The sequence below is a fragment of the Rousettus aegyptiacus genome, unplaced genomic scaffold (genome assembly GCF_014176215.1).
Source record: "Rousettus aegyptiacus isolate mRouAeg1 unplaced genomic scaffold, mRouAeg1.p scaffold_m13_p_9, whole genome shotgun sequence".
In the NCBI taxonomy this organism is placed as follows: Eukaryota; Metazoa; Chordata; class Mammalia; order Chiroptera; family Pteropodidae; genus Rousettus; species Rousettus aegyptiacus.
In genome coordinates, this window is record NW_023416312.1 from 2,120,949 (window position 1) to 2,145,777 (window position 24,829).

General features: G+C 39.8%; 1 pseudogene; it reads right to left on the reverse strand.

The window, feature by feature from the left end:
- Window positions 1–24,449: 24,449 nt before the first annotated feature.
- LOC118608472 lies at window positions 24,450–24,572 on the reverse strand (annotated as a pseudogene).
- Window positions 24,573–24,829: the final 257 nt, after the last annotated feature.

The following is a 24,829-nucleotide window of genomic DNA, read 5'->3' on the forward strand; positions in this document are numbered from 1 at the left end:
TCTGTGTACTAAAAATACTAACATTAATAGGATGTGTGTTCTATGTCAGATAATGTGCTAAACATATCACACATATTATCTCATTTAATCATCACAACAATCTTATGGTTTGGACACTGCCATTAATTCCCTACAGAGGCAATGTGGTTTAGTAGGACACGGGGCTCAAGGTCAGAAACTTCCTGATTTAAGTTTGAACTTGGCCATTTTCTAGCCCTTTCATCTTGGGAAAGCTAATCAGTTTTTTCTGTGTCTCAATTTCCTCATAGCAAAATGGAAATCAGTAAGGTCTATTTCCATAGGATTGTCATGAGTTTAAAAGTAAAATTATGTACGTAAAGTTCTTACGACAGTACCCGGTGGAGTCGATAATTACTGTCAGATATTATCGTCATAATATTGTGTTAAATATTTTGCCCAAGATAATATGTGGGTATGTTTGTTCTATATGCATACTGTATCCTGACTCTCTGCACAGAATACATTATGTGTATCGTATATGTATAAAAGAAGTGTACAAGGCAGTGATGATCCTTGTTCAAATCACAGATCCATTTAGAACAACTTCCCTGTCCATTCCAATTCTTTGAGAAAGAACTGTGAAATAGCACTGGGTCTTTCTAATCGATCTCCCATTACCTATGGGTGCTCCGATAAGTTTCTGTTTCTTCTAAACAAATCCTTTACGACTTAGAAAACCTCAAGGGCCCCCCATTCACTAAACCCTCCTAAGTGGGGTCCATGTCCACTAGAGTGTAGGAAGAATATATTAAAATAATACTGGTGTTTATTTTTATCTAGCTGTTTTTATGTTTGTGTATGTTTTATAATGGCATAATAGTACAGTGCTATATGTACATCATTTAAAATAAATAAATCAATTAACAAGCATATGCCTGGTGCATGTATGCAAAATATTGTCACAGGTAGGGTTGCATTTACTAAAGTCTGCAGACCACTGAACTAGTGAATAAAACTTCTTGCACTGGCGGTCCTTTACATTTAGTCCACAGCCTATTTTTCCAAGCGTATCACCTATCATTTTTGTTAATTATTATAAAATTTTCAAGCATGCACAAAAGTAGACACAATCATATAGTGAATCAATATGTTCTTATCACATACCAATTCATGTCTACTCTTACTTTCCCTATATTGATGCACCTCCCTCCATATTGTATTAGCAAATCTCAGACATTAGAGCATTTAACCCATGAAAATTTCAGTAAGAACTTCCTATAGATAACATTTAAACATAATCATAACGCCGTTTTCACACTTTTTCAAAACTGGTAATTCCCTGGTACTATCAAGTAAATAATACAGAAATAAATGATAAAGTGAAAATTCCTATAAACCCAACCCCCAAAAATGTCATTGTCAACAATTTAGGGCATCTTCTTTCAAATTTTTACATATCTATGCTAATATTATCGTATGTGTTTATGAGTTTAACTTTGGACTCAGAAAGCTGTTCTGAACACATTCGCCCTTCTGAGTCTCAGTTCCTCCATATTTTCAGTAAGTGGGTTGGCCAGAGGGAAATGATTGATGTAGGAAGACAGAGTGCACAGATGAGCAAACGCCACAGCATTAGGCTTACTGCAAATCCGACAACTAACGCAATTGCCTCAGATGTTAAAATTTACACAGATTCCTAGGCCCAGCTGGAATTAGTCTCATCACAAAAGAAAATATTTTCCAGAAGAGAAAGACTAACAATATTGAAATGACCAGATATAGCAGCACTACAATGGATCAATTTCTTTTGCTATGAATTTCATCTTTTGAAAGACAACTTTTATTTATGTTCCTCTCACACATTTCTAAATGCCAGTTATTCTTTGAATATTACTTCTGAGCAACCCAGGATGTCACTTTAATTTGTTCTGCCTGGATTACTCTTGATTTGGCAGTGGGACAAGTTTGCCCTCTTTGGCTACACCGTTCTCAATTGTGCTAATTATTTTTAAAATTGAAAAAAAAAAAGCAAATCTGCTATGTTCAGATTTATCTCCAAACATTTTGAAATCGTCACAGGGATCAAATATACATGGGCATTACATTCTCTCTAACCTGATTTTATCTCTGCTTTGAAAGTGTGTGTGTGTGTGTGTGTGTGTGTGTGTGTGTGTGTGTGTGTGTGTGTGTGTGTGTGTGTTTGGAAGGTGTTTGAGTGGATAGTTACCTGGGGCAGCGGGGGTGGGGGTGGGGGGTTTGTGAGACTCGTTTTCATTTTGGCTTCATGGATTTCATTGCTAGCTCTTCTCTGGCAGTCCAAAAATGATGATAAAACTTTCTCTATATAGCATCCCAAATCTTTCTTAAAGTCAGATTGTAGAAGCAGCTTCTCAGTTTTGAAAGATGGAAGAGTCAGAATCTTACCTTTGAACTACATTTTCATTCTTAACAACCTGAGCATCACTATGTTGGATACTTTTTAGTTATTTTACCTATTCCCTGGCCTACCCCTCTCACTTTTGAATTTCGAAGTTTATACATAGGAAATCCATGGAAGAACAATTCGTGTCTTTATCAAATGTTGCTGCTGCACAGAATAATAGAATGAATTAAACCCTGCATCTCTGAAAGAAGTAGATAACCAAGTAGCTTATCCCAAGTAGCTTATTTCACCATTCAACTTGAAATTAACCTGCCGCCTTCAGCTAAACTAGCTCCACATTTATAATTGCATCTCAATTTTCTATTACACATTACTTTCAAAGTGTCGAGGTTTCTTTTTTTTCATTGCATCTGTTAATTTTCATTTTCTATTCCACGGTTTGGACCAAATTTATGTGCCGTTTGCAGCATCATCATTCACAACGTTAGAGAGAATTAGCTTTGGGATTTGGGAAGCTAAGCCTTCTTGGTAATCAACCTCAAATCAAGTAATGTTTCTCCTGTTTTCATTTTGATTAGTACCCTTTGCACAACTTGCTCTTTCTCTAAATGGTCTGTGACCCCTTTGTATCACCCACTTAAAGAGGCAAGGTTGTCCATTCCTTCAAATAGCTATTAACTCCCTAATCTGGGCAGACATTGTTCTGGGTGCTGGAGGTGGGGGTACAATGAAGAACATAATTGACATGGTCCCTGCCAAAAATGGAGCCGCCATTCTAGAATGAGTAATCCCTTGTCATTTGTGGGGAAGGGCTCTGAGTGAGCCAGATTACAGGCAGTCTTCACTTTCCATGGTAGTGCAGAACTGTCAAGATGATTATGGCGGCCAAACATTTACGAGGCGATCTTAACCATCAATGAAAACAAATTATAATTGTTCCATGGCCTATACAAATTTTTTTCAAAACATAACTTTCTTACTGTCATGTATAGATGTATGAGGACATGAGAAAATAGAGTAAAACTTTTATTTGGCACACAGTAATTTAAAATACTAGAAACTGAGAATTAAAGTGGGCTCTTTTTTTTTTTTTTTTTTTTTTTTTTGTAAAACCTTACAAAGAGTAGTTTGAACAGTGCTCACCTTCTTTGAGTCATCATATAACTTACAACACGGAGTGAGCATCTTTTCTATGCTTTGGCAAATTGTCATACTCCTTTCTAAATTTGGGTCATCTTCCAACAGTTTATTTTTAGTGCTTTCAATGTTGTGAAATAGCTCCAAGAGTTCCTTTGATGTGTGTGTTTTTTTTTCCTGTCACTTCATCTGGGACAGCTTCATCCTTTCATCACGGCCACTCTCCTGATTTATGTGAGTAAGCTCGCCTTCACGGCACTCCTCAATGTCACCAGCCCTACAGTCAGTTACTTCTAATACTCAATTTACATCCGATTTTCATTTCACTCCAGCGTTATTGCTTTTTGTTTCCTTTCTGCAGTTCCATCTTCGTTGGGCAGTTCCTTCTATCATTCATCCAGCTTTATGAAATGTTATGTGACTGCCCTCAGGTCAGAGAGGCTGCCCACGATTCCTTGCCACGGGGACATCTACAACATAGCTGCTCATTTTATTAAGCCTGCAAGGAGACTCTGTGGCCTCAGGGAGGACCTAGCCTCTCCCCATTTTATGGGTTTTCACCTGATCAAATAAGGCCCACCCAGGGTAATCTCCCTTTTGATTAAATCAAAATTAACTGATTTGGGAGCTTAAGTACATCTTTAAAAGTCCTTCACCCTTGCCATATTCTATAGGTTGGAAGCGTGTAACAGGTCCTGCCCAGGTTCAAGGGGAGAAGGCAGCACAGGGCATGAACACCAGGGGTTAGGAATCATGGGGACCACCGAAGGGTCTGCCTGCCATGCATTCTGAGGCTCTTCACTCAGTGTAGGCACGTGAAATACAGACTCAAAGCCTTTCACAGCCCACAGGCCTGACATAAGCCATTAAAGTCCATGTGGGCAGCCTCCAGCCTTCTCTGCCCTGGCCAAGGCCCATTCTATAGACAGATCTTTGTGTTAATATGCCAAGTTGCTTTGGGGCTGAAAATGCCAATGATTATGATGTACTGACCTATGCAGGTCAAGATTTTATTAGTGCCAAGTCCATAGGTAAGCTCTCTGTGGCAATATGACTTTATTCATTGCATTCATTTTAGAGTGAGTTATGACTTCAAGATCAGGTTAGATTGAATAATTCAACTGGCAAATGAATTATTGAAGATGCTGAACTTTAACCAGTGTGACCATGCCTTTCTCAAGTATTTATGGGAAGGGGGATGAGTCAACTCAGGTCGCTTGCTCCTACATTGTTCATCCGGAAGTGGAGTCCATGTGATCAAGTTCAGCTGCCCACCATGCCCCACCTGGAACTCCTGGCGAGAGTACCCTGAAAGGATGCTACTTCCTCCATTCGGGCCCCAGCAGAGATGAATACGGAGCAGGGTTCATTTTCTTCTAGATTCCGTGACCCTTTATTCTCTCCCTTTATTTTCAAGCTATATTATTGAATCAGACTTTACTGAAGTACTCTTTTGGTACTCTCTGGATTTCTGAGAAAGGTGTGACATGGCGCACACACACACACACACACACACGCATGTGAAATAAATAAATGTGGTCACATCCTCCAGAAATACACGCATTGACAAGATTTGGCCTTCCTGCCTTCAGTCTGCCTCTTCCCCCACCCCCCCACTACTGCAAAATTGGTCTCCAATCTGTTGCCAGTATGATTATAATGACAATAATGATAATGCCTAATATTTATTCATGCAAATGTGCCAGGTACTGTGCTAAATGATCTTCTTGTGTAATTATCACATCTATTTCCTAGAACAACCTGTGACAAATTACTATTATCATCCCCCTTTTTTTTTAAGAAAGGAAATTGAGTTTAGAGACTCCAAATAGCTTGTCCCGAATCACAGATGCTAGTCGGAATCAAGATTTGAACTCAGTAATTGCAATTTTGCTTGTCAGTTTTGGGCCAAGTAGATAGCTTCATTGTTTTTAATGAAACAAATACCAGCATGAATTTTTTTTAATTTAAATTCCAACAAAGAACTTAGAACAAAAAACAACCATCTCCTGCCCTATAACTCTCCACCCTCAGTCCCAGTTCCAAGAGACAATCCATTTCACCAGTTTCTGTTTTGAGTTTTTCTAATGTTTACCTCCTTAATTCTAAATAATATAATTTCTTGACTTAACTTGCGATGATTTCTACCAACTACCTCTTGGAAGATAAGGAATGTACTTATATTACCCTTCGGCTTTCATTCTACCTCCCTAACAATCAATAGGGAGATTTTTGTTATGTTCTATTTGTGGTTACCTGTTCAACTTCACATATTATAATTGCATCTCTGCTTCTTGTTCAATCATTTTAGATAGTCTCTTTTGAATCCTCATTTATGTGGAATGAAGCTGGTTGTTTCCCCAGCCTTTCTTTCCCTCCACCTCACCATGTCTTCGCTTCTTCCTTCTAAGGCCATCGGTACCTTTATATTGATGTTATTTACACTGTTATTAAAAGGAATGTTTTCTATGGTGTTTAGGGATCAAAATTTTGTAAGCCACTGCAGCCTGGAAAAACAGCATAGTCAACTGCTTTCTCAAAAATCATAATTATCCAGAGCTCTTCTTGAGGGTAAAACAAAAAAACCTACACATGGAAGGAAAGAAGAGTTTACTGTGAATTTATTATGTCTCAAACTGAGGGTTCTCAAAGTGTGGCCCCTGAACCAGTAGCATCAGCATCACCAGGAACAGACTCCTGCACTCCACCCCCTACCTACTGACTCACACACTCTAGGGTGGATCCCAGCAACCTGCGATTTGACAAGCCTTCCAGATGATTTTAATGCATGCTCAAGTTTGAGAATCATTTTGTTAAGTGATTAACAAAATTTCTCAAAACCATGCCTGGAATTTAGTGCATCTTTTCCTTCTGAAAGCTCGTGCTTTTCTTCAATTCTAGATGTTTTTCCTTCTATTATTTCTTCTTTCTCTTGGTTTTCTCTATAGCCATTATCTAGTGTTCAGGGAACAGAGCAAACTGGTCAGATATTTGTTTAGAGACGTCAGCTACATTCTTTTCATAAAATTCTTTTTCGGGTACTACAGAGCCCTGGTTTGGCATTTTTATGATTTTGGTTGCAATGTAGACAAATGGAATGTGTGGAGGTCATGGATGAATATAGTACAACTCTTTCCCTGGCCGTGATCTACGTGTGTACAATTAGATGTGCGGGTAACTTTGTTTATATCTCTACTTGAGCACTAATTGTGATTTCTGTATGACGTACTTGAAGCATACATTATTCTCTATAATTTTCTGAAGTCAATTCCTGTGTAGCTACCACCTAGATTTGTCAGATCCTAGCAAGTTACCATAATGTTTTGGATCTTTGTTTTAAAGAAAGAAGCATCAGAGTCGAAATACTCTAAGTAACCTTTCAAAGTCCTATGTTCTTCCTCAGATACCATCAAGCCTGATTTTGCTTTTGTATCTGTCCCATGCAGTTCTTCATAAATTTATGACATAATTACATGTCCTTAACATTGTAAAATATTGTTTGGCATGTTTTTAAACTTGATGTAAATGGTATCATACTGTACATATCCTTCCACATTTTGATTCTGTTATTCAACATTAGTTTTGTAAGAACTACACCTTTTAATAGATACAGTTTTCATTCATTTATCTTCATTGCTTTACAGTAATCTATTGCACATTAGAATTTAGACTCTGCTGTTAATGGACGTTTAGGTCGTTTACAATTTTTTGCTATTAAAAACACTGCTGCAATGAACATTCTTGTACCTGTCTTTTTGTGCATATCTGTTGTAATCTTTTTCCCTAGAATACATGCCCAGTGTGGAGTTCGAAAAATAGAAGGTATTCTTCACTTTACTAGATGTTGATTCCCCTCCACTGGGCAGGCCCAACCATCCATGCTGATGGCAAGAGCAAGGAAGGCAATCCAAGCTAAATTGCTCTGAATTTTCTTTCTCCAACATCACCTCTTGAGAATCTGAGGTTTCCTTCCAAGCAGGCTACTAAAGCGAGCTGGCTGTTTTTACAGGGAGAGTGAGATGAGCAGAGAGATATAGAGATATATCGATTGCTCTCTCTGCTATAAATTATATATTCTCCAACACCAACCCAAACCAAAAGACCCAGAGTGCTCTTGAGTACTAGGCTCATTTCAAACCCTTGTCAGATAAGTTTTGTTCTTCATGGCAGCATGACTACAATGTGGACAAATGTTGGTAGTGAGTTTATACTGATACTTACAGATACAGCCTGAATAAACCAGACAAAGATGAGAGAAGGAAGGGAAGGGTCATGAAGGGAAAGGAAAGTGAATGGAAAAATTAAATGATCAGTTCAGGAGGCCCATCATATGAGTAACATGTCTTCCGGAGAGTTTGAAGAAAAATGTGGTGTTATTTTGTCTGCATGTATCACAACTTAATATAAATAGTGCTGCACTATAGATCTCATTATAATCATTATATTTATCTTCATTTTCCTGTGTTGCTATGTGCACTCTCGGTCGGACCCTGGTTTCCAATTGCTGTATGACAGTCCATGGCATACATGCACCACCTTTACTTACGCACCTCCCCAGCGATAGGCATCTACATGACCTTCAACTTCCTTCTATAAACCAAGCTGAGATGAATATCCTCATATATCCCCCTGCGTGACAACGACATCAGCAACGACACACACAGACATATACTGGACCACAAGGTATATGTACACCTAAAGTAACCAAGATGGCAGCACCCGTCTACACACGCACAAGGGCATTGTATCTCACCAAGCACGTTCATTATCCAGCACTATGCCTTGAGGATTTTGTTTGAAAGTCTTTCCTCAATTCTTTATGGTAAATGTGTTTTTCCACATTCTCTTCTACTTACTGTATACTTTCGCCATTCATATTTAGGTCTTTAATCTAACTGAAATCCACTTTTTTATATAAAGTCAGGTGAAAATCCACTTTTTTTTTTCTCCGTAAATGTAGGCAATTTCTTCCACATCCAATCTCTGATCAGCTTCTACGGCACAAGATAAGCAGCATATTGAGACTTACGTGGCAAAGTGTAGACAGACTGGAATGGTGATTTATATCACTTCTAAGTTATACACATTCTGCCTCTAGTTCACTTGGAACTCTCTGGAGGGAACACCCTTGACCATGACGCAGATTCCATTGTGATGATGTGGAATGGAGAAATGCTGAGGTGCTCTCCACCAGCCTAGAATGAGTAGATCACAACAAGGATGAACTGAGGTAGAGAAACACGGTGGATGTTGCACACTGGGCAGGGCTGTTGGTGAACTCATGTGACATACTCAAGAACTCCTAGGAAAACCTGGGTGAGACATTAACAGGAAAGAAAATCCTACGTTACTAGGTGGGTACAAGAGTAGCCAAGCCACAGTAAATTTCTACTAATTTGATCCTTCCTATAATCATACAGCTAACAGGCCAAGGGAAATAGAACAATATATGTAAGTTGTACTTTCTAGTATATGATGAGGCGAAACTACCATTTTATTTTCAGGTTCATTAAATACGAATTACATTCCTGGGAGTAAATTGCAGTTCAAAAAGAAAAAAAATTTATTCTCGAAACCAAGTCTGTATATATCACCCATTCATGTTGTTATGCATGAAGGATTATTCTATACTTTAGAATTATTTTTCTATTACACAATATTCATACTCTTAAAGGCAAATGGATATGAAATAAAACGTTATAATTATAATACTTAATCATGTGAAAATCTTACTAAATCACACTTGAACACATCTTAAACAAAATAGCATAATAGAAAGAATAACTAAATCCTGGAAGACATTTTTATCTGTCTTTGAGAATATAGAATAGAAGATAGAGTGGAGGTCACAAATGCCTGAGGCAACACAGGAATAAATACCGATTAAAAGTATAATAATAATTGATTTTTGATAAATACTCGAATTTGGAATCACGATTTTAAACAATCTTTTTCAAGAAAAATAACTCTTCATCTTGAAGTCCTTCCTCACTTTGTCCAAATAATGAAGTCCTATTCATTTTTGAAATCACACCTGAAATGTCACCTCCCCAGGAAGCCCTCGATGATTGCCCTTCCAACCCCATTCCAGAGCAATACTTCCTCTTCTGAGCTCCCTGTGGCTTAATGTTTTTATTACTGCATTCCTCACACAGTATTCTTTTCTTTCTTTCTTTTTTTTTTTTTTGGTTGTATTTTTAAATCTGTTCTGCTTAGGGAAGTACCTGCATCTTACATTTATATTCCTGGTACTTAGAACAATAACTGGAACACGGCAAGCACCAAATAAATGTGTTTTTAAAAAATTGAAATGAAATGCCAAAGGCTTTCTTTACGTATTGACATAGTAATAAAACAATTGCAGATGGGGGAAGTTGCATTTTTTAAAACTTTAATACAATCTGATCTGTGACCACATTCAAACTCAGAGACTTATACAGCCTGAACTTGGGTGTTGGATCTAGCCCAGCATCTCTCTAACTTTAATGTGCATATGAATCACCTGGGCATTTGTTAAAATATAGATTCTGATTTAGGAGATATGGGACAAACCTGAGATTCTGTGTTTTTAAACAAGCTCCCAGGTGAAGCCTTGTTTTTGATCCACCAACAACATATGAAGTAGCAAGAGTCTAATCCCCCTCCTCCCACTAATTAAATGCATTAGCTACAACATTTGGACAACTAGTCAACAAGCAAACACGTGTGAAAGTCAGCTTTTCTAAACTTCTCTAAGACAGTGGTTCTCAAACTTTAGCTGCATCAGTATCACCTGGAGGGCTTGTTAAACTGCAGATGGGTGGACCTACCCAGTGTTCCTGATACAGTAGGACTGGGGGTGGGCTAGGAAGTTTGCATTTCTAACATGTTCTCAGATGAGGCTGATGCTGCTGGTCCGGGAATCACACTTTGGGAACCACTGCACTAAGAGTCACCTTGAAACCATCGTAATGAATGACCAATTCACTCATAATTGTCAGTCTAAACATTTGCACAGGTGATATGAAAGGAACAAATTAGAGCACCTCAGAACCATCTGCCATGTGATAGTGAGTTGGTGGCCATTGATGTTAGAGATCCATCCCCACTTGGTAAGTTGGAAAGAGCACTGGATCAGGACTTGACTTTCAATTCTGGGTCTTGAACCTGTGATTTACAACCCCTTGAGAAATTCCTGAACCTCTCTAAGCCCCAATTTCTCTATCTGCACTTCTAGACTTAGCCGAAGTAGGCTCTGAACTGCCGACCCATCAGAGCTCCCCCAGGCAATTCTGGCCCCTCCACCACCAACTTCAGTGGACCTTTGCTCTTGACTCTTGAGCAAGACAGTGGTGTGTCTTTAGCTGGGCAGGAAGACTCCAAGTTCCCTGAGGGCAGAGATGAATTTTATTTATATTTATTCTCAAGCAACTAGAAGTACTCCTGGCAAATAGCAGTTACTCATTAAATGTTTACTACTGAATAAATAAAAAATAATAAACCCTGGGCTCCAAATAGCCCTTTAGGACCTGTCTTTATGCTAATTCTCTCATTTTAGCTGCTTTGAAGTATCATTAGAAAAGAACACCCCACCAAGTAGCACTGGGAATGAGAGCCACAAAATTTAGTGCTTCATAGTACTCTTCAGGGATGAATCCATGGTTAGGCTGCTGAACTATACATGTTTTTTTTTAATTTTCAGATTTAATGATACAGAGAATTATTTTTGCAGGAAATATGTTTACTGCTACTCTTTAATCACAAGCCGTATTAAGGCAAGTTTTCCTATAGGGCTTTGCTTTTATAAATAAACTTCGTCTTTTATTACTGTAAAAGTTTTCATTAATAAAACATCTTTTTGTGCTTAGGTGTTTGATTTTAAGATTTTCGAAGTTATATTTTAGTTAGAAACACTTTTCTGGTTAATGGAATAACAAATCCACATTTCTCTTTTTTCAGCTTGTTAAACAAAAACTTTCACAGCTGAAAGTTTTTTCTAAAAGAAGAGTTTATTGATCCATGCTAATCAGAAAAAGGTCCAGGCGTTGAAACACGAACTCTAAACCACCAACAGCAGGGCTAGATGGAGAAAGCTACATGTCTGCCATCCTAGGGCTGACCATCTCATACACTTTGGGGAAGAAAGATGTAAGTCATTTTGAAAAAATTTACATTAGCTATAGATAAAAGGGGTAGGAGAAGGTGAGGTGGGGCTGGTTCTGGGAGAGGTGCACAGCTCCTCAGGAAGAAAGATTTGCTCTGCCGGTTTGGTGTGGGCAACAGTTTGCAAAGTTCATGCATAAGTAAGAAGCTGTGGCTCCTGGTAGTTGATGGCGCCTGATAGTTGGCTACTCGCCTATTCTCTTTAGATAACTATGGAAATAGCCACCTAAAAGTTAATTCCAAGTTTCAATATACATTCGGAAATATAAGTAGTTTTTCACTGTTTTTGCCCTGCACTGTTAACTGATTAACGTGTCGTCTCTTCCACCTTCTGGCCTGTTATAATTTCAGACATCTCAGAATTTTCTCCTTATCAAGCTCTACCACATCCCAGCTGTGACTGGTGAGTGACTTTGCATGAGGCATCTAATGTTAATATGCCTCAGTTTTCTTATCTATAAGGAAAAAAAACTATTTCTATCTTATAGTTTTCATAGAAATTACATGAGTTAATAAATGATTTTAGAAGGGTGTCTAAGATATAATAAGCCCAATAAATGTTAATAAATATTTTAAGATTGTGTAAAATGAACACATTTGTAGGAAGGTGAAGGCTTTCAAACCATAGCCAGAAATGTTTCCCCCACCCAGATTATGAGCAAGGAAAGGGTCTGATTTGAGTTCTCATGAGCGCATACAAGGACAGGCTCCCCTGCATAACTCAGTGGGTGGAATCTCTCATTTTGTTCATGGCTTCAAAGAGAACAGAGTGCTTCTCCAGCTCTTACTCTTTTTCAAAACTGTCTTAATCATTCATTAGATCTGCATGTGGGTATGGGACGAACCCGTTCTGCATCTCCACCCTTCCTACCAGTCTTGAGATGGCTTCTTCTATATGTCCTTAGTTATAGGACTTCTGTTCAGCTAGTTTTCAGGTGGTTCTCAATGATGATTGTTCTGTAGTTTAGTTGTAATTTTGATGTGGTCATGAGAGGAGGTGAGCATGGTGTTTACTTACTCTGCCATTTTGACCAGAAGCTACCCTCAGTATCCTTCATTTGAATCCACCAGAAATCTTTCTGCTATTCTCTTTGCTTACTGCAGTAGAGACCACCAGCCACTGGAAATTGCAAGTGAGGAGGAGAGAGAAAGGTCAGGAATTAAGTTTGGGTAGGATGGAATTAAGGACTAAAGGGGGTGGTTTCAGCTACCCTGATAGTCAGTCTGAGCCCCACAAATTGAGGGAAAGTAGGTGGCCGGGGCTTTTGCTACACTTGTATGCTTAGGTGGGGTTGGCTCCTGTCATTATGATCATTGCCTCCTCTGACTGCGCGGTTTAAGGCCAGGAGCAGTTGCCAAAAAGTGCATAGGAAGGCAAAAGGCCAACCAACTAGAAGCAGAGATTGCCTGAAAATGCTATGTCCAGCAAGTCAGATCTGTTTTTCAGATTTAAGGGGTTGCCATGGTGGGTAATTGAGGTAATGAAGAAGAAATGAAGCTAATGGAAAAACAGGGATGAAGGCCCAGGAGACAGCAGTGAACAGAAAAAGCTGCCCACAGGCTAAACAGTTAGGACATGGGAAATCTCAGACAAGCCTGCTAGGTGAGGAGACACGTGGCCCAGTTGCCTCGGACACTCCAGCTGATAGCCAGGCAACCTCCAGAAACAGAAGAGCCCAGCTGACCTGTCATTAACCATAGCTGCATGAGAGAGAAGCTAGAACTGCCCAGCCAAGCCCAGTCTATAGAGCCAATCTAAAGAACTGCGAGATAAGTAACCAGCTTCTATAAGAAGGAAATAAGTCTTTGGATGTTTGTTATGTGGCAGTGTATAATTTATACAGGGAACAATTATCAGTTATGGACCAGATATATACGATATCAGGATTTTATTTTCTTAAGTATTACATATAAATATGTCCTTATTTTGAGGAGATACAGGAATGATATAACATCTGTAACTTTCAAGAGATTCAGCAAAAAATATAGATAGGTAGCTTGATAAATAGATAAAGCAAAGATGACAAAATGTTATCAATTGTTGAATTTAGATGATGAGTGTATAGTGATCATTATACTATTTTTTCAATTTTTCTATATATTTAAAAATTTTATAGTAAAAAGTTGGAAAATAAAATTTTTAAAAATTACCTATATCTCACAGTAAACATATATTTAAAATTACATTGTTAACTTTTTAGTATGAATACTCATCTAACTAGCTTTTGGATGTAATTTCTTGGCTCTTATGAACATGCAGGAATTTCATGAAGAATAAAATCCAATTTATAAATTGTCTCTAAATATAAAGAAAGTTCTATAAATTTTTATGAATTTTTGAACACCAAATTTGTTTACCAAATTTGACAAGGTATAAATTTGGCATATTAAATCTCAACCATTTTATAGAACACTTATCAGTTTTGACTTAGTGGTTTTATTTTTCCATTTAGGAGCCAGTAATTTTCCCTCATCCTCAAATGCTTTTATAGCCTGTGTAAGAATAGTGGTTAAAAGATCAAACAACCAGTTCTCCTTAATTAGCTGTGAGAAGAAGCCAAATACCTTAGTTGACAGAGGCAGTAGAGAGTCATTCCTGGCCAGGGCCCTGGAATTGTGGTCATGTGAACCAGAGAGAGCTGGGTTCAAATCCCAGCGATGCCATTTAAACCAATCTGAAGCTTAAAATGGAGATACTAATGACTATGTGACTAGATTGTCATTATGACAAAACGAGGGAATCACTTGTAAGCCTGATGCCACTGTTATTGGGACTTATGGTTTTATTTTCTTGAAATCAAGTGACTGCAGAGAAGGAAGGCATCCAGTGGGATTTTCAGCTTGGCTCCACGTGGGTCTCTGGGCTTGCTAGAGCCCAGCAGGAGGATGAGCAGCTTTGCCTTCCAGATCACTGCACGTCCAACCCAGGAGATCAGTGGGCGGACCCTTTGGGAGAGCCTCAATAAATGGTTGTCACATAAATTAATGAGACTTGTCACTACACTCTTTAGAGGAGATATTGTATTTGGGGTATGGTCAAGAGGCAAGAGGTAGGAAGTTGATTGCAGAAGTAGCTAGAGCACAACCACTTAACCCAGTCACCACTAAAGTTGACATTAGTTCATATGACATCTTTCTGTAAATTAGAAAAGGGACTCCTTACTGGAGATCCTTTACTTCGGGTGTTGGAAATTTGCTGAAATATACTCAATTTTTTTTTAAGGCCAAGATAATCTATTAGTACCTGCTAGGAAATTATCATAACAACTATACAAATTATATCTACATCATGAATTGTAGATAGAAATATTTCTTTTTTTGTGGCAATAACTAGATATTCAAAGTTAGAATACACACAAACACACAAGCCCACCATACGCAAGAGTGAAAGTGAAATTTTATTTGTGGTCAGCTCTTCCCTGAGCAGCTGGGCACATATAAAAAGCTCAGTGAAATTTAAGAGACTTGTAGTACTAAACCCAGAAGAAAGCAAAAGCAAAATCAATGTAAAGAAAAGTACCCTGTGTCTGTCATGAATTTATTTCTTTTTGGGTGCAGACCAACATTTGTTACTAGTTTTATTTTTAACCCTTCTAAAAAGTTACTTTAGTTTTTATGCCTACTAAGTTGTGACCATTCAAAAAAGACAACAGAAGGCAGCCTAGCCTAGTCCAGCAGTTTTCCAAAGTAACTAAGCATCATAATCACTTGGAAAACTATAGAAAAAAAACAACAAGAAAGAAATACACAGACCTAGGTTTCTCACTTCAGCTAGGTTTTGAACCTATTGGTCTAATCAAAGAGTAGTATATGAAGAGATAAGATGGTGATATCAACTGGAGACCCTGACACCTTCCTCTCCCAACTTTTTTTCAATTTCCTCTATAAAGCAAGCAGGCCACTATAGAACCAGGAAGAGCCAATGTCCCAGTTGATAGGCCAGCAGGCAGAAAGAGCATGTGTTCTGATTTGTAGACCATCAGGCAAAGAAAATTCTCTCTTACTTGGGAACAGGTCAACCTTTTGTTCTACTCAGGCCTTCAACTGATTGGATGAGGCCCACCCACATTAGAGAGAGAAGTTTGCTTTACTCAGTCTACCCATTTGAATGTCAATGTCACCCAAAAAACACCTACACAGAAACACCCAGAATAATGTTTGACCAAATGTCTGGATACTGCATAGCCCAGTCAAGTTGACACATACAATTAACCATCACAGGACGCTGCAGGTATGTACTGAGTCCTTCCAGTGTAGTTGCTTCCAATTATGCCACTTCTAATCCCAGGCACCAAATTTAAACTTCTGTTATCACCATTTTAACCGCTTCTCCTGCCATTGTTAGTTTTACTCCTTTATCTGCCCCATGAGGGGCCACAGTTCAAGTCCTGCCATCTCACACTGAAAAGCGAGACTAAAGAGAACTTATTCATAAACAATGGGTTAAATTTTCAAATCACCAAAAGATTTTGGCTTATTTTAGAGCAAGCTTTACAACATTTCATAGAATTTTTCTTTATTAGGAACAGAATGTATGCAATACATTCTAAAAAGAATGTAGACATAACAAAAGTAACTAAATATTCTAAAGTCGCTAATACACAGATACCCCCCAGGAAGTGTGTCATCTGCTTCTGTGTGTGTTAACCCAGGGAGGGGGGCTGCTGGCTCTTTATTTTCCCGAAGAAACAGCCAGTGCTATTTGCACAGGTGGGCCTACTTATTTCTATCCTTGAAATGAAGGAAACTGTAGGCTAAAAGACTATAACAGCTGCGACTAGAAAGAGCTGGGAGCAGAAAGGCTTTCTCTCCCAATAGCTTATTTGAGGGTCAACCTTACCCCATAGGAGTGGAAACTGAGTTTTGCCATCTCTGGAGGGATGCCAAAAGTGTTACCTGACTGCAAAAGGTGAACTCTTGGCAAATGGAGTCCTGTAACCACGAAGAGGAAGACCAAACAGAAGTCCTAGAGCAGGTAGCTTCTAGTGAACAATCATAGGTGGAAGAGACATACAACCTTTAACTGAAAAGAAAATGAACGAGAAGACCTGAGGAAATTCAATTTCAGCATTAGAAAAAAACTTTCTAGAACTAAAACCAAACAAAACAAATGATTCCCAAGTTTTAAAAGAGAATGTGTAGGTTTTAGTGCTCTATGTTCTTATTCATTACACAGTTACACAAATAATGAATAGATGTGTAAAATTCAGTGGATAAAATCAAAGAAGCAAAGGGAACCAATGAGAGCAGAATTAGTGGTTACAAAGTAGACCAAAGATGCTAAAACAATTAAGGAAATGAAAATCAAAACCACGAGATACCACTTTACACCTATTAGGATGATGGCTATTATTAACAAAACAAAACAAGATAACAAATGTTGAAGATGAAGAGAAAATAGAATCCTTCTGCATTGATGGTGGGAGTGTGAAATAGAGCAGCCACGATGGAAACAGTATGGAGGTTCCTCAAAAAATTAAAACTAGAACTACCATATGATCCAGCAATTCCACTTCTGGGTATGTAACCAAAATAAATGAAGGTAGGGAGTAGAACAGATATGTGCACACCAATGTTCAGAGCCACATTATTCACAATAATCCAATGGTGGAAACAACCCAACTGTCTAACGACAGATAAATGGATAACCAAAGTGTGGTCTATCCATACAACAGAAGGAAATAAGACGCGTGCTACAACATGGATAAACCTTGAGGACATTACACTAATTGAAATAAGCCAGACACAAAAGGACAAACATTATATGATTCTACTTAATGTGAGGTATCAAGAATAGTTAAATTCATAGAGACAGAAAATAGGACAGGAGAGGGCGTTGTTTAATGGGCATAGAGTTTCAGTTTGAAACAATGAAAACATTCTGGAGAAAAGATATCAAGGCAGAATTTATGAGGAACAAGATAAGATACAAGAAGACGAGATTGGGTAAACCTAATATGTAAGTAATGGGAGTTCTTCAAGGATAAAAAGAACAAAAGGAAGGTGAATGATTAGATAATAGAAGGATGATTTTCCTGATCTGAAGAAAGACAAGTCTGCAGATTGAAAGGGCCCACTGAGGTCCAGAAAGGATTAGTGAAAAATCAAAGGTCTTGCCTAACAACTACTTGATAATATTCTGAGTTCCAGAGGTACAGACAATCTTACAAGCATTGTTCAGACTGAAATAATACATGACTTACAAAGACAGAAGAACAAAACAAGCCTTAGAAGGAAGTAAAATAACATCCATAAACCACCAAGAGAGAAGAACTACGGTTGAAGAACCCAATAGGCAGCCAAGATGGCACTGACCTGTCAGGGCGAAATACACATAGCAATAAGTAACATATAAATAGCAAGTGTACTAAGCACCTCTACCCTGAAGATCCTCTTTCATCAGCAGTATAGATAATGCTCATCTCGGCCTCGTGACGTCAAATCCTACGAGGTAAACACTTTTATTATCCCAATATTACACCTAAGGAAACTGAGGGACAAAGGAATGAAGTAAGTTGTCTAAGGTCACACAGCCTAGAAGCAACAGAGCCCAAATTCAAATTCTGGTGTTCTCATGCTCACACCATTCTACCATTTCTAAAATTAGTTGTCTTTATGAGAGGCAGAGAAGGGGCAGGAGAAGGGAGGTTTGCAAAGTGGGGCATTGTGGGAGAAGACTAACAGATGGAAGAAAATGCGTATTAAAATGTACAGTGTACATATCAAACAAAATGTTATAAAATATTATTAATATATAAAAATTGCATGTACATATCAAGAACTAGGTGATAAGACATGGAAACATGGATGTATCTTGACCAATCTGCAAATCATTTCATTCTTGAACTTCTGTTATTTCAATATATTGTCTGTAATCAAGAGTTCAAAAAGAACAGAGTTCTGACTTGGGGGACAGGCTGCCTGGGTTCCAATTCTCATTCTAGTTACTTAGTTGCTGAGTGACATTGGGGGAGTTCTGGGACGTAAACTTCACCTTGAAGTTTGTTCCACTTGGAGGGAAAGGAGTTGAGCTCTCTGACTTCTGTGCCGCCATCAGTCATTAGCTGTGGCTGCCCAAGGAGCATGTATGCTGTGACGTCTCTTGTGGTCAAAGGACTGTGGGTCCAGTGAACTATTGGTAGACCTCAAAAAAGGTCACAGATATGACTTGTTAGAGGCAATGCACACCCAAAGTGGAGAAGAAGCCCTCAGAACCAGGAAGATGTATACAAGGAAATTTGGGCAGAGCCCTGAGGTGCCGTATGTTATTTATTTTTCTCCCACAGCAAAAAAGACAGAAGGAAGCAGTTGGAAGAGTGAGGTCAGGGGGGTGATAAATGCCAGCAAGAAACAAAGTGCTTTCTATCTGGTGGCTCCTCCATCCTTAGCATGTTGATTTTTGCTTTAGGACTCGAGATGCTGCTTGACCTCCAGACACAACATGTATGTTTCAAGCAGGGAGAAATGAGAAAGAATGGCAGCCCAAAGGTCTGCCTTGCCAAGGCTTTTGTGTTTTTGTAATTTCTTTATATGGGCAAGGAGACTTCCCCTTTTTGCTCATCAGCCACAACTAGAAGAAACGCTCACCCCACAAAATAGTCAATGGCAACAGGAATGAGATCCCTGTGTTGGTTTGGACTATATCGTTCTTCTCCTGGTGCTGGGGTACCACTGACCCGAATACATCGCCATTCCATCAGCAGCACTGATGGCTGGTGGGTTGGCTCTCAGCAGTCCCTGCCATTGCCCTGTACCCTGACTGGGAAGTGTGAGATCCAAGGAAAGGGAAAAGAGTGGAGAGAAGATGGGAGCTTGAGGAAGTAAGCTATGGAGAGACTGTCAGAGGAAGCCCATGAGGATTCTGGAAGAGGAGCTATGGAGCAGAAGGATGAAAATGTCCTGCTCATGTTGCACTTATATACTGCTGCGTAACAGACCACCCAGACTTGGTGCCTTCAATCAGCCCTCATTCCTACGATCTCTGATGGTTTGGGGGACCAACTGGGCTCAGCTGGGTAGTTCTGGCTCAAAGTGGCTGAAGCTGGCGTCCTCTCAAAGGCTTCCTCACTCCCACGTCCGGTGCTTGGGCTGGGAAGATGTGAAAAGCTGGAGCCTGGAACAGCTAGGCAAGCATCACTATCTCTTGGTGGTCTTTCTACAATGTCTCCTCACTGAGACTGCTTTGCAGTAGCCTGACCTCTGACACCTTCCAAAATTGTATGATCCAAGGAGAGAGCCGGGTAGAAGTCACATCACCTTTTATGACCTAGCCTCAGAAGTCATGAAGCATCACCTCCTGTAGTGTTCTCATTAGAAGCTCTTGATGGGAGCCAAAGCGAAGTGCTTCCAGGCATGTTTTAAAATCACCACATTCTCAGTCATTTTTTTTTAAAACTACTACTTGATTGTCACAACAGGACAAGGATACAATTGCTGGAAAGATCCCAGACCAAGGATACAAGTTTCTTCCATGTAGCTACAGGATATAAAAGATACATAAATAATCCACCCACAGAAGGAGCCCAGGTATACCTCGAACCAGAGGGATAAGCTTTACCGTCCCCCAAGTCTCCCAGCTCAGCTCATCACATCCTTCCAGAAGTTGAAGTTTGCCTTCCCCTCATGGTTTTCAGACTCTCTAGCTTGCACCCCCATCTCACCAAATGCTCTGGAGTCCTGCCCGGGCTGTCTAATTCTCAGGTGCAAGCCGCCATTAACCCCCCCACACTGCCTTTTTCTCTGGCGTTTACTGCAAGCCTGAGTGATCAAAGCCACTTCTGCAGCCTAGTTTCTGCGAGCTGGCCCTGGCATCAGGGTTGCCTGCAGCTCTCCACGCACCTTCTTTTCTATAATCTACACCCTGCCTGTTTTCAAAGGGTTGAGGCTGCTCACTGATCAAGCAAAAAGCACAATGGGGTAATTCGAAAACAAAGAGACTCAAGTGAAGAGGACAAAGGAAACAGAATTATCGTAGCTCTGCACTTTCTGATGATGATCCTGAAAGGCAAATTTTGCCTACTGTACTTTTTATTCCTCTTCAGAGACCAACTTTCTCCTAAAGTAAGCTCATTTATCACAATAGGGTGGCAGGTGGTGGACACTTGGTTGCAAAGTCCACACGACACTTTTATCTCCAGTTAAGCACGAGTCATTGGTTGTCTGCATGGCAGATTCGTCTGTTGATCTTTTACAAAAAGTAAAGCGATTCCATGCCCATTCAGCTGTCTCTTCCAATATTATGTGTCTTAAATGAATCTTTCTTGGGTTCTTTCTCTGAAAACTTTATCGTGTATCTTCAGAATGTCAGACACTGTGCCAGGTGCTGCAATCTCAGTCTGTTGATTCTGCAATCCTCTAAGACAGGACATCTCAAACTTGAGTGGGCGACACAGTCTCCTGGGGAGCTCGTGAAAACTCCAGGCCCCATCTCCAGGGTTTTCGATCTCTAGGTCTGGGTGGGGCCCAAGAATATGCATCTCTAATAGGTTCCCAGGTGATGATGCTGCTGGTCCAGGGCCCACACTTTGAGAACCGCTGCTCTAAGAGTCACTATACAGATAGGTATTCTAAAAACAGTTTTAAGTTCGTTCCATGCTTTGGATGTGAGATTTGAGAGGGAAGGAGTGGGAGAATACACATGCATCTCAGAAAGATCAAGAGTCAGGCTTTATTTCCAGCTACAAGGAATATCAACTCACTTCATGAAAAGCATGGGAAATAGTGGGGTACATTACAGGAGGTGCAGCCATTTTTCTCAGCCCAGAACTTGGGATCTTTTTGAAAAATGTATAAGGTCCTGCTAAACAGCACAGAAGAGATGATATTTGGGACAAAAATCAATGGAAACATCTGTTTCCTTCTCATAGCTTAGTCCACATGAAAAACCCCAGTGTTGCCTCTAAGAATATTCTAGCTTTATGAAGATTATCTTCATGGACTCATGAGAATGAATTAAGTGCAAAATGCCATCTGAAGCATGTGAAATTGTTACACTAGGGTTGAAGAGAGGCCCAAATGCTTTCTGAGAGGGAAGGCATAGAAGAAACAACGTCACACACAAAAGCAAGGATTGAAATGCTTTGAATTTCTCAGCAGAAACAATGGGAGCTAGAAGTATACAGAACAAAGCCTCAAAATGTTGAGATGGAACAATTTCCAATCAAGAATTCTCCAGCCAGCCAAGTTCAAGTTAAGTGTAAATGTATGCTAAAGACATTTATAGACTTGCAGAGCTGCAGAAATGTGCTTCCTATGCCCTGTTTCACAGGAAGCCACTGGAAAACAGGCTGCCCCCAAAATGAGAGAGTTGAGTCCAAAAGAACGAAAGAGGATGTGGTTCCAGGAAAATTTTGAACTGGCAATAAAGATGGGGTTAGGAACAGGAAGACTGGGCTTGAGAGAAAAGCAAATGTATTTTTAAACAATATTTTACATATATTTTAAATAACAAAATTCTCTGGAGCAGGGGTCTCAAACTTTAACGTGGATTACCTGGAGGACTTGTTGAACCAGTGCAAGCTTCCTGGGCAAACACTGTTCTGTATCTATGTTATTGAGAGAGATAGAGGTTAGTTAGAAAAAAAGGAAGAGTTAAAAGTGGTTATATCTAGGGAAGAAGAACTAGAGCTGTGGGAGGTGGGAACTTCAGGGGAGGGGGTGTGCAGGGCAGGAAGCTATTGAGAAAAACGTTGTAGGCCGTAGCAGAAAAAGATTTGGCCCTTTAATGCAGGTGTCAGCAATTATGGCTAGACAGCCAGCTGCCTATCCTTGTAAATAAAGTTTTATTGGTACGTTCTCTGGCTACTTTCCCACAATAAGGGCAGAGTTAAGCTGTTGAGACAGAGTCCCTGTGGCCCAGAAAGCCTAAAATATGTAGTATCTGGACCTTTACATAAAAAGTTTTCTAACCTCTGTTTTAAACCATAAGTACTCAACTGATAAAAATAAAAACTAAATGAAAAAAATACCCAAATTAATGAGTATGGAATCATAAAATAGTAGTGCTGGAAGAGATCACCTGCAACTGCATTGACTTACGAGTGAGAAGACAGGTTCAGGGAGGTGAAATTGTTTGTCCAAGGTCCAGGGAAAATGGGAATTTGGGGAATATTCTCCAGGCCACTGATTCATCTTCAGGTCCACGCCTACCACCATACTGTTCTCTTAAACCTAGCACTGTATTTAAATAGTTTCCACCTTGGTGAGTCATAAAAAGTGACTAAAGTAAGGTATTCGTGAATTAAAACCAGTATGTGACTAGGGTTCACCAAGAGTTTTAATTCAGCATTCTACAGTGAACACTGTGAACCATAAGACTCATACGGAGCTGAAACTCCCAAACTTTTCAAGAAGAAACACTGATTTGAGTGCACAGTCAATGTTACCTTGAGTATGATTTTCAATTGCTTTCCATTCTAAAGTATTGCTCTAGCTTGTCGGTTATTTCAGCAACCTCTGTGTATTTGCCGACTGGGGACCTACAGTCTTCCCAAAGGAAGGTTTAAGGTGCCTAAGATTGAGTGTTCAAATATGAATCACTGAAGTGCTTTGTTATAGATAAACTGCTGTAGCATGTAGATCCCAAAATGTAATGGCTCACACTCAAAGAAGTTTCTGATTCACGTAACACTTTGAAGGCATAGGAGTGGAGGGGGCACAGTGTACATGGTTATTAGGGCAAGGGGCTGTACTCCACACAGTCATTTAGGGCCCCAGGCTGATGGCGGCTCCACCATCTTTCAACGTTTAGCTTCCAGGAACACTCTCACCATCATTCCAGACGGCAGGAAGCGAGGAAGGCCATGGAGGGGTATGTGAGGTTTCATGTCACCTCTGCTCGGGTTCCACTGGCTAGAACTCAGTCACATGCTTGCAAAGGCAACTGGGAAATGTATAGGTGTCTGAAGAATCAGGAAATGTATGAAGAACTTATTTTAAAACAATGTTTTATATGCTTTTTCAAATAACATGCTCAAACTGTTTTTGTCCAACTTCCAAACACCTTGTCATGTGTGTGGCCATGGGCCTGGGAAGGGGTAGGTGGATTTGGGTGGTCTTCACCATTTCTATCACTATGGAGGAGGTTTATAACCAAAAATGCTTATAAAGCAAACATCCCATCATTATCACTTACGTCTTTTCTCCTTTGGAGAGTGAGATGGATCAGATAGGTGTCCTCTAGGCATCTCTGGCCCATTGAACTATCAAAAACATTGCTATAGATGAGTAGTTCCAGTCGATAATTTGATGGCTGAAAATTAGGAGGTGGGAATTTTAGTTGAAGTATAAAAGGGACATGATCTCCCCAGGAACTCAGTTTCAGGAGAGTACCCACCTGACCTGAGGCCAAACAAAACCAGAGCAGAAAAAGCCATATTTACCTGCAAGCACTGACAAGTAATAGTTTAGGGTAGATCGGAATGTCTTTATCTTTCATAGCTGTCATAGTTTGAACCTGGAGGCAACCTAATCCCAGTGAAAGCAGTCTGTGCCCTCAGGTCAGTACACCTCATTGACTAGGGTCTCACAGACCTGTGGGCGCCTCTACTGATCAGGACAATGCAGGCACTAAATCCAGTAGCACACATTTACTTCCTCGTTCTGCGAGTCACATTGCAGCCTCTGGACTGGGAAAAGGTACATACTCGTGGTTCAGATCTTGTATGAGTTGGCCTGGGCTCGGCGTAATGCACATGGCCTGCCATTTACTTTGTTCTCCCAGTCCTTCATTTTTTAAGTTTTTTAGGTGAGGAAACCTTTGGTTGACCTCATTGATTGCAAGGACCTTGTTAGTTTACAATCTCTCTCTCTCTCTCTTTTTTTTCTATGCCTACAGCACCTGGTCGGTCTTCCTAGGTGGTCTCCCATCCAAGTACTAACCAGGCCCGACCCCGATTAGCTTCTGAGATCAGATAGGATTGGGCACGTTCAGGGTGGCATGGCCATAGACTCTCCCAGCCCTTCCTGATCACCAGGAGAGATGGAGCTCGTCACAAGAGTGGTGGGACAGGGCAGCAGGCCATACCTGATAGGAGCAGAGCCACCCAAATGTGTGAGGGAAGGGGATCCTAGAGACATCAAAGATAAACTGAACTTCCCTTAGAATACTGTCCCGTCCTCACTTACAGGCCATTTATTCATGTTGTCAGAATGATTCGGTTTAGCATGGGCATTGGTTTTATGTTCATTCTAATTTACAAATTCTTG